At 32.9% G+C, this 17,453-nt stretch overlaps 1 non-coding gene across 1 annotated transcript; it reads right to left on the reverse strand.

The window, feature by feature from the left end:
• Positions 1–17,141: 17,141 nt before the first annotated feature.
• On the reverse strand, positions 17,142–17,249 carry LOC112704373 (small nucleolar RNA R71). Its single transcript, XR_003154999.1, has one exon. It is a non-coding gene; the product is annotated as a small nucleolar RNA R71 (small nucleolar RNA).
• Between the last annotated feature and the right edge of the window lie 204 nt (positions 17,250–17,453).

Below are 17,453 nucleotides of genomic sequence, written 5' to 3' on the forward strand. Positions count from 1 at the left end.
CAATTCATCGACAAAAAAAAATTAAATTGTAATCATACTATTTATTCTAAATAGAAAATATAAATACTTTTATAGAATTAAATTTTTTATTAAAATTACGGATCTCAAGAAATTAAATTCGGAAGAAGGTTGGCCATGGTTTTACGTTCTCTCTCTTTCTCTTGATTTTCTTTCGTTTTCCTCTCACTGTTCTTTTCGTAGTTTTCCTTTACTTAGTTCGGTGATTAATGAAAGAGATAAAAATAATTAAGATTATTGGAAATGAAAGAAAATTTGTTGTTGTCAAGTTCATTAGGTGTCATGGTTTAATAAGAAAATGAAACATATATCATGATTATATATATTTATTATATACATACATACATGGTAAGTCAAGTTCCATTTCCTTTTTTTTATTCTTTTGAAGGCTACGTTTCCTGAATAATAATAATAATAATAATAATAACAATAATAATAATAATAATAATAATAATAATAATATTAAAATAATTTTTAATAAATCATTTAAATTAATAGAATAAGTCATAATTAAATTAAATTTTAATAATTATAAAATTTTATTTAATTATTTTTGTTAAAAATAGTTTTCTTAAAAATAAAATCTCAATATTATATAATAACTCATAAATAATTAATTATTTAATTTTTAAAAATACGTAGTGTTACATTTTATTCTACTTATAAAAATTTTCGTTCTCGAAAATTAGCATATTACACAAAACATTACAGAGTTTTAACACTTTATTTTATATATATATATATATATATATATATATATATATATATATATATATATATATATATATATTTGAAATACCTCATGTAAAAAGCAAAACATTTCAACTCATATTGATACATATATAATTTCAAATACTTGGGTTTCAAATGACATAAAGATGATAGGGTTGAAGTGTGGTTACAAAGTAAAAGTTACAAGGTAGGCTTGATATCTCAAGACAAGCGGATATCTCAGGAAATTCGAGCAAACATATGCAGTTAAGATCAAATGAATAATGCATATGAACAAGGAACGAAATTGGAGAATAATTAATCCACTTTTTCAAGAAAGAAATCTCAGACAAAAAGACAAACCATGGAGGGACAAGATACGTAATCGAGCGATCTCAAAACGCAACTGCTAATGCTTCCAAAACTCACGATTTGCATTACCTATTACTTCTATTTCGTCTATTACAACTCATTAGTATTCCCATATACATAAGTCATTAGTATTAAGTTGGCCAGACCTAATACCATGAGGAATGCAACAGTCGACTAACAACATTAATCAATAGACAGTCATGCATCTAAAACTCAAATTCTTGTCATTAGGACAAGTCCTATTACATGACAGACACTCAGAGTATGCAGTGAAGCACAATCAGTCCATCCCCAAGGCTCTAATAGGAATAAGCTGCTCTGATACCATAATGTAACACCCTAACTTTTAGCACCTCTTGATCGCACTAAAAATCCGAGCGCTACTTACCTCTATTCCTTTAATTATATACTATGTTTATTTAATATTGAGCCTTTGCAAATATGAATCGAAACTCTAGATAAGAAAACGGAAAGTTTTTACTTTAATCACTTAATCTCAAAGAGATATATATATATATATATATATATTCACAGAGCATTATATACATAGACTTAATCAATGATCCTCAACTACAAATCTTACCCCTCTAAAAACCAAAAGATAATAAATGACGAGGGAAAAATAAAATCTAACAACTCAACTCGTGAACATAATCTTCTATGCGACCTATAGTTCCGCACTAAACCTTCGCACCTGTAGCTGAAAGGGGTGGAAATAGGGAGTAAGAATTGTGGAGTTTTAGTAGGGTCGGGGTTAGAAGTTAAGTTCATTTTATTATGTTCTCAGTCAATAAGAATAGTCAATAAAGTATAATCCATGTAATACCCTAACTTTCAGCACGTAATGATCGTACGAAAAGTGAGGCGTTACTGACCTGTTTTCCGTATTTACTATTTAATATTGAGCTTTTAGTTCGATTTCGCGTTTCAATTTTTAAGAAAAAGCCAAAAAATTTTGTTTCTATTAATTAAAATCATATATCAAAGATCTCCAAGCAATACTAGTCACATAGTTAATAAGAATAATAAATATCATACAAAAGAATTCAAATGAAACTCAGATACAACTCCTATCCCTCTGTATAAAATAAAATCTTAACTAACAAAGGCAAGAGAATTCTAGGAAAGTGACTCAACACATAAACGTAACTAATAATCGCCCGCAACTTCTAACTCAGTCCTCGAACCTGTGTCACTAAAAGGGTGGAAGATTTTAGGGTGAGAACAAACCATGTGTTCTCAGTAGAGAATGGGAATGCCGTAAGAGTAATGAAATAAAATACAAATAATTAACTTTACTCAATAAAACTATATTTTTATCAAACCTTTTGAAAATATTTTTTACTATTACTTTATATAATTAATTACCTTCTTTAAATTTCTGAACTTAAGACAAATCTCAATCACAACTTCAGCTCCCAGTCACCTCAATACACAAACTAATAGCACAGAAAACAGATCAACACACAAACAAATAACAATAAGACAAACAACACAATCACAGAGAGACAAGATAAGCAAACACAATCAAATACAAATGTGCAAACAATGATGATGCATGTCTAGTCCTATCGCAGGTAATGAGCTCATTTGTCGATTTTTACTCGCACCCGACGCAATCCGACTCGCAAGTCAGATAAGGCATTCCAGCGGCATAACCTCTACAAGTTTCTACTTCTTGCAGGTGCTGATTCTCCAGCTAAAGTATGCCGAACATGACCTCTGCAAGTACTTGCAGGCACTGATTCTCCAGCTGAAGCATGTGCCACTTTCTCTTGGAAGCCATTCCATACACACGGACATCTCCACACAATCATTCACACATAAAGCCCACAGCCTCCAGTGAGTGTTACATATCACCGTCCTCACTGAGCCATCTCTATTATGTCATGTAAGTGTTACGTATCGCCATCCTCACTAGACATTTGGCACTAAGGCCCAACAACACTCAATATCTTATCAATCATTGCTCTCTGCTCTTCTATGGCAGATGTCCCTTTACTTAATAAACTGGATTCAAGTCATTTTTATTTAAAACCAACTCCTCTCTTTATAATCTTTCCAAACCTCCGAAACCACTTTACTTACAACAAGTTCTCCTTTCATACAAAAACTAGTCTTTCCTAAGCATGATTTTCCCAAACCAAATTCAAAACCATTTCAAATTTAAACCTCTTTAAAAGAATCATTTATTAAATGAATCTCACGGTAGGGTCTCGAGACTTTAGGAAAGATAACAATCAAACTCAAAACATAAAGTCTTTCTTAATAAATCAAACCCAAACTTAAATCTTTTCTTAATAAATCAAAAGCCAAATAATACAATTTCTCAAGTTTAACCTTTTTCTAAATATTTTAAACAAAGTTTTAAGTTTCATAATAAAATTTTGATAATATCTCCCCTAAAACTTGGACTTTGTCACCCTTTTCGGGTTCCAACCGAACTATTCTCAACCTCTTTTCAAACATTTCCAAAATCAGAAATCATTTTCAAATCTCATTTTAATATCAACAAATCAAACCAACTTTCCAACTCAACAATCAGAATTCTCAGCATTCCTAAGCAATCAAGAAATCAAATACATATTCATCACATTCAGTCACAAATGCAATTCAAACTTATCATTCAGTCATTCCAAACAATTATAAATTATTTGCAAATATCCACTAGACTTTTATGGCATTCATAAATTAAAACAGTTAATTTCAATATGAAATTCTCTACCTTTGTACGAAATCAGAATCAACGAAAATTTTGGAGAAGCTTTCTGACCGAGCTGCTGAAGAAAAAAAACGTCAGAAGTCGTCTGTGCCTCTTAGAACTCCAATTGGCCAAACTCAAGAGGAAGAGGAATTACGTCACTGTCAACTTCTATTGAACAAAAATAACGCCAACGTATAAAAAAGAATGATACGAACATTTTTAACAAATTTGATTTTTTTATTGAAGTTACGAATCTTAAAAAAAAAGTGAACTCAGAGCCACGTTTTGTTTCATTGTCTTTCCTTGGCTGACAAATGGCTTCGGCCAAATTTTCTTTGTTTTTTCAATTTTAATAATAATAATAAAATTAATTTAATATTTATCTAATTAAAATATTTTTTTATGAATAATTTAAATTTAATAAATAAATAATAATTAAATTAAACTTCAATAATTATAAAATTTTAGTTAATTATTTTTGTTGAAAATAATTTTATTAAAAATTAAATCTCAATATAATATAATAACTTATAAATAGTTAATTATTTAATTTTAAAGAATTCGGGGTCTTATAATCCAACTGAACAATTATAGAACATAGAATCTAATTACAAATACACACAATTACAGAAAATACAATCACAAACAAATATATACAAATAAGTATGATGCATGTGTAGTTTTATACAGGCTATGAGCTCATGTGTTGGTTTGTTGCCCGATTTCCGTAACTGGTCTTGAGATAAACGTTTCGTACAGTCATCCTTATCTCAGCCAATGCCTCTTCATGAGTGTTTTGTATCGCCGTCCTCATGGGAGAACTTTTCTTTCGATTTCTAGTGAGCGTTACGCATCGCCGTCCTCATTGAACCATCCTTATAGTATCAAGTGAGCGTTACACATCGTCATCCTCACTAGACACTTGGCACTATGGCCCAAACAGCACTCAATTTCTTTTCAATCTTTACTCTCTACTCTATTGCGGTAGAGATTCCTTTAATTAATACATTCTTTCATTCCTTCCCTCTGCTCTCCTATGAGAGATGTTCTTTAGTATTGTTCTTTTATTCTTTTAATTTTTTTGTTCTCTGTTATTTATCGAATTATATTTTCACTTAACTCAGCAACCTTTGTCTTACAGGTGTGACTCTCTTGAGCTGATGTATGCAAACATAATCTCTGTAAGCAACCTCGGCCTTACAGGTGAGGCTCTCTCTAGCCAATATATGTATCGATAATCTCTGTAAGCAACCTCTATCTTACAGGTGCGACCATCCTCTGTATTGACCGATGTATCTCTGGAAGCAAATCTCGTCGAATTCACCACCCTATCTTTGCTTATCTCATTTTTTTTGTTCTTTCTTTCTTTCTTATCATTTCACAATATAATTTATCTTTACATTATTCCATCGCCTTTCTCTAAGTGTCTTATGGAAAAGAATTATAAGGTACTTTAATTAAGTATGTGTTTTCTAAAGCCTTTAAGATCACTTTGTTTGTCCTTTTCTAACTTATAATAATATTAATAAAATCTTTACTAATTAATATTTGTAATAAAATATTAACCGTGATATAAATAGAATAATTTAAATGATAAATAAATAATATTTATATCTTTTCTTAAAACTTAATATTTTATAAAATTACATTTGAAATACTCACTCATTTTTATATTTATAAAAATAACCCTGAATTTTTATGAAATACTCATTTTTATTTTCGTACTTTATTTATTACCCAAAATACCTGAAAATTTATATAATTACAAATTGTACTTTGATTTTTATATATAAATACAATTTTACCCTTAAAAAATTAAATATTAATCTTTCTCTTATTCCAAAACCAAAACCCTAAGTTCTTCCCTTCTAAAATATTACATGTATTTTAATCTATTTTTGAATCTTTCGGTTACTGATTTTTTTTAACTTTTAATTTAATCTTTCAACCACTAAATCTCATCAATTTTCTCAAAGTAACACATCACAACAGTCACAAAACCATTAAAACAATCACAGCTAACTTTTCCTCGTAGTCAAACTAACAAATCACAAGTAACAATAATAATTCATCACAAATTCATTAAAACTCAAACAATAATTAACTAAATCAATATTCGCTTATAAAATTACCAAATCTTACTTCCATACAAAATCAAAACAATAAAATCTCTGGAGAAGTTTTCAGATCGAACTGCTGAAGAAAAAAACGTCATAAATCGTCTGTACCTCCTAGAATTCTAGTTGGCCAAATTTAAAAAAAGAGGAACTACGTCACCATCAGCTCTCACCGAATAAAAATAACGACAACATATAAAAGAAGATGATACAAATATTTTTATCGAATTAAATTTTTTATTAGAATTACAGATCCAATGAATTAAACTCGGAAGAAGGTTGACCATGGTTTTACGTTCTCTCTCGATTTTCTATCTTTTTCCTCTCACTGTTCCTTCCTATTTTTTCTTTGCTTAGTTCGGTGATTAATGAAAGAAATAAAAATAATTAAAATTATTGGAAATGAAAGAAAATTTGTGGGTGTCAAGCTCATTAGGTATCATGGTTTAATAAGGAAATGAAACACATGTCATGATTATATATATTTATATATATACATACATGGTAAGTCAAGTTCCATTTCCTTTTTTTTATTCTTTTGAAGGCTACGTTTCCTGAAGAATAATAATAATAATAACAATAATAATAATAATAATAATAATAATAATCAATTTAATTATATTTTTAATCAAAATAATTTTTAATGAATAATTTAAATTAATTGAATAATCATAATTAAATTAAACTTTAATAATTATAAAATTTTATTTAATTATTTTTGTTAAAAATAATTTTTTTAAAAACAAAATTTTAATATAATATAATAATTCATAAATAATTAATTATTTAATTTTAAAAAATATGGAGTGTTACAACTTTGTTTTATTAATACTTCACCATATATCTTTTATCATTATATTATTAATGTTATTTATATTAGTAACTCATATATATTATTATTTGTATTTTAATATATCCAATTTTTATAATTATCTTTTTAAAATATTTATAATTTGAACAGCTAACTCAACAACTTTATAACTTGACACATGGCTCATGGATGATACCTAACCCCGTGTGTCACCAAACCCAATTAGCCATTATTATTAACATTAATCATCATCGTTCTCATTGCCAAATCCAACCGTGCATGTTTCATTTTGAAGAAAGAAAAGAAAGAATGGCAGTGAGAGAGGAAGAGAATGAAAAACCATAGAACTTTCAACCTTTGGTATTAGATTTCTTGAAATTCGTAACTCTAATAAAAAATTTAATCTAGTGACAGTGTTTGTATTTCTTTTTCTATGTGTTGGTGTCACTTTTGTTTGGTGAAAGTTGATAGTGGCATAGTTTTCCTTCTTTTTGAGTTTGGCCAATTGGAGTTCTAGGAGGTATAGACGATTTTTGGCATTTTCTTCTTCAGCAGCTCGATAAAAAAGCTTTTCCAGATTTTCGTTGATTTTGATTTCGTACGTAGGTAAGATTTCGGTAAATTAATCAAGGATTACGACAGTTCTAAACTTGTACATATGATATATAGAAAGAATAATATTATTTAAAATCCTGATAAAGGATATAACTCAAAAACATAATTTAAAAGTGCAAAACGAATTAACGAAGCGTCTAACTTAAAGCACAAGGAACAGATGTGATATACACAAAAATAATAGTATAATAGTATAATATCATAGGAAACTAGCCACGGCTCGCAGAGTTTAAGCCGGCTAGCCAAATATATAAATAAGAGGAAACTGAAGTTTAAAATGGCTTATACAAGTTTTGTTCTCTCTCAAATACAAGCCTATAGGCCAAAATAAAAATACAAAAGTGAGAGATATATATAAATAAACAAAATAAATAAAAAAGACTCAAAAGGTATCCGGATTCTCTGCTTCTGTTACCAACCAAACAACTCACTAAGGTGGGTTGCAACCTGCATCTGAAAACAACAACAGAAATATGGCATGAGAACCGGAGGTTCTCAGTATGGTAACAATGCCCAGTGATGTAGGATGTAAGACCCCGGGACGCCAAAGGCAATCCTAGACTCCATATCCATCACAAGAATTCCAGCTTAAAGCATTCTAAACCAAATAAGCATAATAAGTAAAATCTTAACAAAACTTAAGCCATAGCACCATAAAAGGGTAATCTATCTTAGGGGATTTCTACTCTAATCAAACACCACTGTCCCACAGCTTTCACCAACCGATCCGCCATGCGATCCCATCGCCACCGCCTTCCGAACCTCCTCAATCCCAGTAAAAGCACAAGTAAAACAAAAGTAAAACACAATTAGAAGCATATATAGCAAATAATACAAATAGAAATTAAACATGTTATACAGATAGGGAAAACAATATCAAGTCGGCAAAGCATACAAACAGGTAGAAAATGCATATGATGAATGTCTGTCCTACTGGCTGTGATATTACATTGTCGGTTCAACTACCAACCCGGCACATCTCCATGGAGATATTACTCTTTGGATTAATGGTGTGGAAACCCCCGAGATATAGTGCTCGAATCACTATCCAGGGTTTTGCGCCTGTACGCTCTGATGATCCGAAGGGATGCGAGCGGGATCTATTGCCACTGACCTCACATCTAAACGCAAGCGAGACAAACCTCCGCCCTTACACCGCCGCCGCTACCTCGACAGGCGGGATCCAACCTCGGCCCCAGCCGGCTGCATAGCGTCTCATAATCTCGATAAAAAAAAAATAGTGTAGTGGTTTTCAAAGACATTTTTAGTACAAGATGGATCCATCACTTCATTCAGAGTCCTCGACTCTTTTCAATCCATTGCTCATTCACATTTCAGTTCCAAACTCAATAGTTTCTTAATTCTCATCTCATCCATCAACCATTCACCACATAATATTGGACCACTTTCAGTATGCCAAAAACCTAACCCTCTATTTTCTAAATTTTCCAATTAATAGCGGCTAAAACCCTTAAATCTTTTCCCATGTTTGAGTATCCAAAAATATGCCCAAAAATCTTAAAAAGATGTTATAGAAGCTTACAACCTCATAGGGAAGGTGAAATAGTTAAAAACAAGGCAAAATTTGAGAAACAAGGCGTGTGCGTTCGCATAGGGGTGTTGATGAGAGGATAATTTGTACGCTTTTTGGCATTATTTTTAGGTAGTTTTTAGTAGGATCTAGCTACTTTTAGGGATGTTTTCATTAATTTTTATGCAAAATTCACATTTCTGGACTTTACTATGAGTCTGTGTGTTTTTCTATGATTTCAGGTATTTTCTGGCTGAAATTGAGGTACTTGAGCAAAAATCTGATAGGAGGCTGACAAAGGACTACTGATGCTGTTGAATTCTGACCTCCCTGCACTTGAAATAGATTTTTTGGAGCTACAGAACTCCAAATAGCACGTTCTCAATGGCGTTGCAAAGTAGACATACAGGGCTTTCCCGCAATATATAATAGTCCATACTTAGTTCGAGCTTAGACGACGCAAACTGGTGTTCAATGCCAGTTCCATGCTGCATTCTGGAGTAAAACGCCAGAAACACGTCACAAACCAGAGTTAAACGCCAAAAATACGTTACAACTTGGCATTTAACTCCAACAGAAGCCTCTGCACGTGTAAAGCTCAAGCTCAACCCAAGCACACACCAAAGTGGGCCCCGGAAGTGGATTTCTGCATTTAGACTTATTTCTGTAAACTCTACTAACTAGTCTAGTATAAATAGGACATTTTACTATTGTATTAGACATCTTTGCATTTTTATTGGATTACCTTATGATCCTTTGATCACGTTTATGGGGGTTGGCCATTCGGCCATGCCTGGACCATCACTTATGTATTTTCAACGGTGGAGTTTCTACACACCATAGATTAAGGGTGTGGAGTTCTGCTGTACCTCGAGTTTTAATGCAATTACTAGTATTTTCTATTCAATTCAGCTTATTCTTGTTCTAAGATATTCGTTGCACTTCAACCTGATGGATGTGATGATCCGTGACACTCGTCATCATCCATCCTTATGAACGCGTGCTTGACAACCACTTCCGTTCTACCTTAGAACGAGCGTGTATCTCTTGGATTCTTTAATCAGGATCTTCGTGGTATAAGCTAGAACCCTTTGGCGGCCATTCTTGAGAATCCAGAAAGTCTAAACCTTGTCTGTGGTATTCCGAGTAGGATTCAGGGATTGAATGACTGTGACGAGTTTCAAACTCGCGATTGTTGGGCGTAGTGACAGACGCAAAAGAATCAATGGATTCTATTCCAACATGATCGAGAATCGACAGATGATTAGCCGTGCTGTGACAAGAGCATTTGGACCATTTTCACTGAGAGGATGGGAAGTATCCATTGACAACAGTGATGCCCTACATACAGCTTGCCATGGAAAGGAGTAAGAAGGAAGGAAGGAAGGCAGTAGGAAAGCAGAGATTCAGAAGGAACACAGCATCTTCATACACTTATATGAAATTCCCACCAATGATTTACATAAGTATCTCTATCTTTATTTTATGCTTTATTTATTATTATTTTCGAAAACCACTATAACCATTTGAATCAGCCTAACTGAGATTTACAAGATGACCATAGCTTGCTTCATACCAGCAATCTCCGTGGGATCGGCCCTTACTCACGTAAGGTTTATTACTTGGACGACCCAGTGCACTTGCTGGTTAGTTGTGCGAAGTTGTGACAAAGTGTGATTTACGTTTGAGAGCGCTACCAAGTTTTTGGCGCCATTGTTGATGATCACAATTTCGTGCACCAGGTGTGCGTGCACATGCCTAGGAAATTTTTAAAAGTTATGCGTACGCACAGGTGTCAAAACTTATAATGGTATGTTCACTCGCACAACCTGTGCCAGCGCCCCCAACAGACTGGCCTCCCCAAAGAGTGCGTGCGCACAGGGCTGTGCGTAGGCGCAGGTTGTAATTTCTTATTGGTGTGTGCGCGCACAAGCTTTGCCAACGCTGCAAGCAGATTTCCTGCCTCTGCGTGTGCAAACGCACAAGTCTGTGCATGCACACAGGTTACAATTTTTGTAGAGTGTGCGTGCGCAGACTCCAGAAAACATAAAATTCTGTAACTTTGCAGATTTCAAATTTTCAACACCGACTTTGAATGATCATAACTTCCTCTACAAAATCCCAACTTTCACAAATTTATATCGATTTAAAGGGTTTTTAAAGATATTTAATTCTAGACAAATTTCATCAAATTTTCAAAATTATAGAAAAGTTATGATCAGACAAAGTTCACCAAAAATCAACTTTTACCCAAAATCATAATTTCCTCAAATCCTTTATAAAACACAACCAAAACCAAACCAACCAAATCCAAACTCCACTTTTCATCAAAATTAATCCTCTACATCATATTACACCAAACTTTCCACGTTTTTCCTTCCTCTTTCCTCATTCACAACATCACATCAATATATTACATATATCCAACCTTATTAACAATTTCCAACTACATTACCAATCAATCAACATCAATATCACATTTATCAACACAATTCACTGCTCAACTTCACAATCCTACATCCTCATCATATCCTCATCAAGCATTTCAATTAAACTCAACATTCAACAAATCATAAAAAATCATCACATACCATCATTCAACAACTTAACAACCATTCAAATCCAAACCTATCCTATGGGTCACTAGCCTAAGTGTCAATGAATATTATATACTACATAGAGAAAACCGAAACCATACCTTGGCCGATTTATTTTATGAACCAAATGAGCTTTCAACTAAAATCCAACCACCAATGTAACTCCAACGAGCACCAACAAGCTCCAAATTCACAATAATCAAGCCATATATGTATAAACGATCACAAATCAACCTAGAGTTCTATTTAAACATAAAATCACAAGGGTTTAATGGCTCTTTCCTTTTCCAACAGGTTGATAGCAAAAATCTAATGCTAAGCAAGGATTAGAGCAAACCTAAACATCCAAAATTACAAAAACTCATTTAACCCAAAGCCCTAAAAATCCAAAATTTTGAAGAGAGGAACTAGGAAGATTTCGCGGTTACCTCTAAACTTTCTTGAATGGGTTTTGTAGAGCTCTTCACAAGGAACGCGTAGCGCAAACGGTGCGGCGATCGGAGCTCCGTAGCTCAAGATATGAGCTTGAGAAGTTGGAAATGAATAGTGACAATGGAGTTCTCTTCTCCTTCTCTTCTCATCTGCGTGGGTGTGTGTGTGTTTATGTGTCATGCTGTTTTGTTTCATTAAATGAACCTTATATATGTTGGACTTGGGACCAACTTGAGCCTGGTTCAACCCGTTAGCGTTTTTAGTCCGTTCGACCCATCTTTGGGCCAAACCTTTAACACTAACACCTGGTTTTCTATTTCTAATATTTTTCTAAGGTTTTTGGCTATTTTCACTATTTCTTGTGTAGTACCGGGCAGACTAAAACCGGTTCAACTGCCGATTTGCGGTTTTTCATGGTTTTTCGCAGAAAACATATTTTCTGACTCGAAAAGACCTACTGAGTCCGAAAGTCATATTTAAATACCCAAATTCTCTTCCTAACTTTCTGGAATTAAATTTGGGCATTTAAATGATTTTATTCGTGAAAATTCCGGTTCTTACATAATCAATAATAAACTATATTTCCTTGCAATTTGTTGAGAGACGACCCGAGGTTTAATACTTCGGTTAATTCTATTGGGTTTACTTAAGTGACAAACAAATTAAATTTGATTGAGGTTTAATTGTCGGTTTAGAACTGTATTTGCAATGCAATTATTTTTGTGAAAATCTTTACCGACGATTTTTTTCCCATCAGTGACGCTTGGGTTTTTAGTACGATCATGAGGTGCTAAAAGTTAGGGTGTTACATCATACTTATTTGCACACAATTCTCTATGATATTTGTTTGTGATTGTGTGTGTGCTTTCTGATTTGGTGTTTTATCTGTATCTTTTGAATGGATTGTTGTTGTTGGCTGAAAATACACTAAAATGAACCTAACTGCAACCTCGACCCTACTAAGGAATCCCGCGTTCTTACCTCCTCTTTTTCAACCCTTTCAGTTACAAGTGCGAAGGCTTATTATGAAGCTATAGAAGCATGCAAGAATTTGTGTTGTGAAGTTTGGTTGTTGTTAGAATTTATTTTTCCCTCGCCTAGTTAGTTGAAGCTTTTATTTCAGAGGGTAGGCATGTTATGTTGTTCATTGATTAACTATAATGTATTACTAGTAATTTTGTGATTATTATTGATTGAATGTCTTTGATGAACAATTTTTAATGGATAAAAATAAAACTTACTAGCTTTTTCCTAAACTGGGAACATGTTAACATTGTAAAGGCTTATTATTAAATAGATAATAAAGAAAATAGTTCAGTAACACCTTATCTTTGGTACTATCATGACGTGCTAGAAGTTAGGTCGTTACATTTTTTTATTATTGCTTCTTAAAGTTGATTTTAACCCCTTGGAAATTTGATTATATTAGAAATAAGTTTTTGTTCATTGTAAGTTTTATTTTGAGTGAACTACGAACCCGATTGATGAGCGGATAATTTATACGCCTTTTGGCATTGTTTTTAGGTAGTTTTTAGTAGGATCTAGCTACTTTTAAGGATGTTTTCATTAGTTTTTATGAAAAATTCACATTTCTGGACTTTACTATGAGTTTGTGTGTTTTTCTGTGATTTCAGGTATTTTCTGGCTGGAATTGAGGGACTTGAGCAAAAATCTTATTCAGGCTGACAAAGGACTACTGATGTTGTTGGATTCTGACCTCCCTGCACTCGAAATATATTTTTTGGAGCTACACAACTCCAAATGGCACGCTCTCAATGGTGTTGGAAAGTAGACATCTAGATCTTTCCAGAAATATATAATAGTCCATACTTTGTTCGAGATTAGATGACGCAAACTGGCGTTCAACGCTAGTTCCATGCTGCATTCTGGAGTAAAACGCCAGAAACACGTCACAAACCAGAGTTAAACGCCAAAAACATGTTACAACTTGGCGTTTAACTCCAAGAGAAGTCTCTACACGTGTAAAGCTCAAGCTCAACCCAAGCACACACCAAAGTGGGCCCCGAAAGTGGATTTCTGCATTTAGACTTATTTCTGTAAACCCTAGTAACTAGTCTAGTATAAATAGGATATTTTACTATTGTATTAGACATCTTTGCATTATTATTGGATTACCTTATGATCCTTTGATCACGTTTATGGGGGCTGGACATTTGGCCATGCCTGGACCATCACTTATGTATTTTCAACGGTGGAGTTTCTACACACCATAGATTAAAGGTGTGGAGCTCTGCTGTACCTCGAGTTTCAGTGCAATTATTACTATTTTCTATTCAATTCAGCTTATTCTTATTCTAAGATATTCGTTGCACTTCAACATGATAAATGTGATGATCCGTGACACTCATTATCATTCTCACCTATGAACGCGTGATTGACAACCACTTCCGTTCTACCTTTGACCGAGCGTGTATCTCTTGGATTCCTTAATCAGAATCTTCGTGGTATAAGCTAGAATTATTGGCAGCCATTCTTGAGAATCCGGAAAGTCTAAACCTTGTCTGTGGTATTCCGAGTAGGATTCAGGGATTAAATGACTGTGATGAGTTTCAAACTCGCGATTGTTGGGCGTAGTGACAGACGCAAAAGAATCAATGGATTCTACTCCGACATGATCGAGAACCGACAGATGATTAGCCATGTCGTGACAAGAGCATTTGGACCATTTTCACTGAGAGGATGGGAAGTAGCCATTGACAACGGTGATGCCCTACATATAGCTTGCCATGGAAAGGAGTATGAAGAAGGATTGAAGGAAGGTAGTAGGAAAGCAGAGATTCAATAGGGACAAAGCATCTCGATACACTTATCTGAAATTCCCACCAATGATTTACATAAGTATCTCTATCTTTATTTTATGTTTTATTTATTATTATTTTCGAAAACCATTATAACCATTTGAATCTGCCTAACTGAGATTTACAAGATGACCATAGCTTGCTTCATACGAACAATCTCCGTAGGATCGACCCTTACTCACGTAAGGTATTACTTGGACGACCCAGTGCACTTGCTGGTTAGTTGTGCGGAGTTGTGACAAAGTGTGATTCACGTTTGAGAGCGCTACCAAGTTTTTTTGGCGCCATTGTTGATGATCACAATTTTGTGCACCAAGTTTTTGGCGCCGTTGCCGAGGATTGTTTGAGTTTGGACAACTGACGGTTCATCTTGTTGCTCAGATTAGGTAATTTTCTTTTCAAAAAGTTTTCAAAAATCTTTCAAAATTTTTTTCTTTATTTTCGTATTTCTCAAGATTATTTTCAAAAAATCCAAAAAATTCATAAAATTATAAAAATAAAAAATATTTTTGTGTTTCTTATTTGAGTCTAGTGTCAATTTTTAAGTTTGGTGTCAATTGCATGTGTTTTAACATTCATGCATTTTTCGAAAACTCATGCATGGTGTTCTTCATGATCTTCAAATTGTTCTTGATAAGTCTTCTTGTTTGATCTTCATATTTTCTTGTTTTGTGTCTTTTGTTATTTTTCATATGCATTCTTGCATTCATAGTGTCTAAGCATTGAAAATTTCTAAGTTTGGTGTCTTGCATGTTTTTCTTTTCTTGAAAATCTTTCAAAAATAAGTCTTGATGTTCATATTGATCTTCAAAGTGTTCTTGGTGTTCATCTTGACATTCATAGTGTTCTTGCATGCATTAAGTGTTTTGATCCAAAATTTTCATGTTTTGGGTCATATGTGTGTTTTTCTCTCTCATCATTAAAAATTCAAAAAAAATATCTTTTCCTTATTTTGCTCATAATTTTCGAAAATTTGAGTTGACTTAGTTAAAAATTTTTAAAACTTAGCTATTTCTTATAAGTCAAGTCAAATTTTCAATTTTAAAAATCCTATCTTTCCAAAACTTTTTCAAAAATCAAATCTTTTTCATTTTTTTTACTATTTTCAAAAATTTTTAAAATTTATTTTTAAAATCTTTTTCTTATCTTTATTTCAAAATTTCAAAAATTTTACTAACAATTAATGTGATTGATTCAAAAATTTGAAGTTTGTTACTTTCTTGTTAAGAAAGGTTCAATCTTTAAATTCTAGAATCATATCTTTTAGTTTCTTGTTAGTCAAGTAATCAAATTTTAATTTTAAAAATCAAATCTTTTCCAAAATATCTTTTTCAATCATATCTTTTCAAAATATCTTTTTTTTCAAATTATATCTTTTTCAAATTCAATTTCAATATCTTTTCTAACTTCTTATCTTTTCAAAATTGATTTTCAAATCTTTTTCAACTAACTAATTGACTTTTTGTTTGTTTCTTATCTTTTTCAAAACCACCTAACTACTTTTCTCTCTCTAATTTTCGAAAATCATCTCCCTCTTTTTCAAAATTATTTTAATTAACTAATTATTTCAAATTCTAATTTTGATTTTATTCCTTCTCTTAGTTTTCGAATTTTAACTTTAATTTAAAATAAAAACAAAAATATTTTTCTTTTATTTTAAGTTAATTTTCGAAAACCCCTCTCTATCATCTCTTTCTATTTATTCATTCATTTACTAACACTTCTCTTCATCTTAAGAATTCGAACTCACTCTTCCCCCTTGTGTTTGGATTCTTACTTTTTCCTTCTTCTATTCTTTTATTCTTCTACTAACATAAAGGAATCTCTTTACTATGGTAAAGAGGATCCCTATTATTATTATTTTTTGTTCCCTTCTTTTTCATATGAGCAGGAGCAAGGACAAGAATATTCTTGTTGAAGCAGACCCTGAACTTGAAAGGACTCTGAAGAGGAAACTAAGAGAAGCAAAATTACAACAATCCAAAGACAACCTTGTAGAAATTTTCGAAAAGGAAGAGGAGATGGCAGCCGAAAATAATAATGCAAGGAGGATGCTTGGTGATTATACTACACTTACTTCCAAATTTGATGGAAGAAGCATCTCTATCCCTGCCATTAGAGCAAACAATTTTGAGCTGAAACCTCAACTAGTTGCTCTAATGCAACAGAACTACAAGTTCCATGGACTTCCATCAGAAGATCCCTATCAGTTTTTAACTGAATTCTTGCAGATCTGTGAGACTGTTAAGACTAATGGAGTAGATCCTGAAGTCCACAGGCTCATGATTTTCCCTTTTACTGTAAAAGATAGAGCTAGAACATGGTTGGACTCACAACCCAAAGATAGCATGAACTCTTGGGATAAGCTGGTCACAGCCTTCTTGGCTAAGTTCTTTCCTCCTCAAAAGCTGAGCAAGCTTAGAGTGGATGTTCAGACCTTCAAACAAAAAGATGGTGAATCCTTCTATGAAGCTTGGGAAAGATACAAGCAGATGACCAAAAGGTGTCCTTCTAACATGCTTTCAGAGTGGACCATTTTGGATATATTCTATTATGGTCTATCTGAGTTCTCTAAGATGTCACTGGACCATTCTGCAGGTGGATCCATTCACCTAAAGAAAATGCCTGTAGAAGCTCAAGAACTCATTAACATAGTTGCAAATAACCAATTCATGTACACTTCCGAGAGGAATTCTGTGAGTAATGGGACGCCTCAGAGGAAGGGA

The sequence above is a fragment of the Arachis hypogaea genome, chromosome 7, assembly GCF_003086295.3.
Source record: "Arachis hypogaea cultivar Tifrunner chromosome 7, arahy.Tifrunner.gnm2.J5K5, whole genome shotgun sequence".
In the NCBI taxonomy this organism is placed as follows: domain Eukaryota; kingdom Viridiplantae; phylum Streptophyta; class Magnoliopsida; order Fabales; family Fabaceae; genus Arachis; species Arachis hypogaea.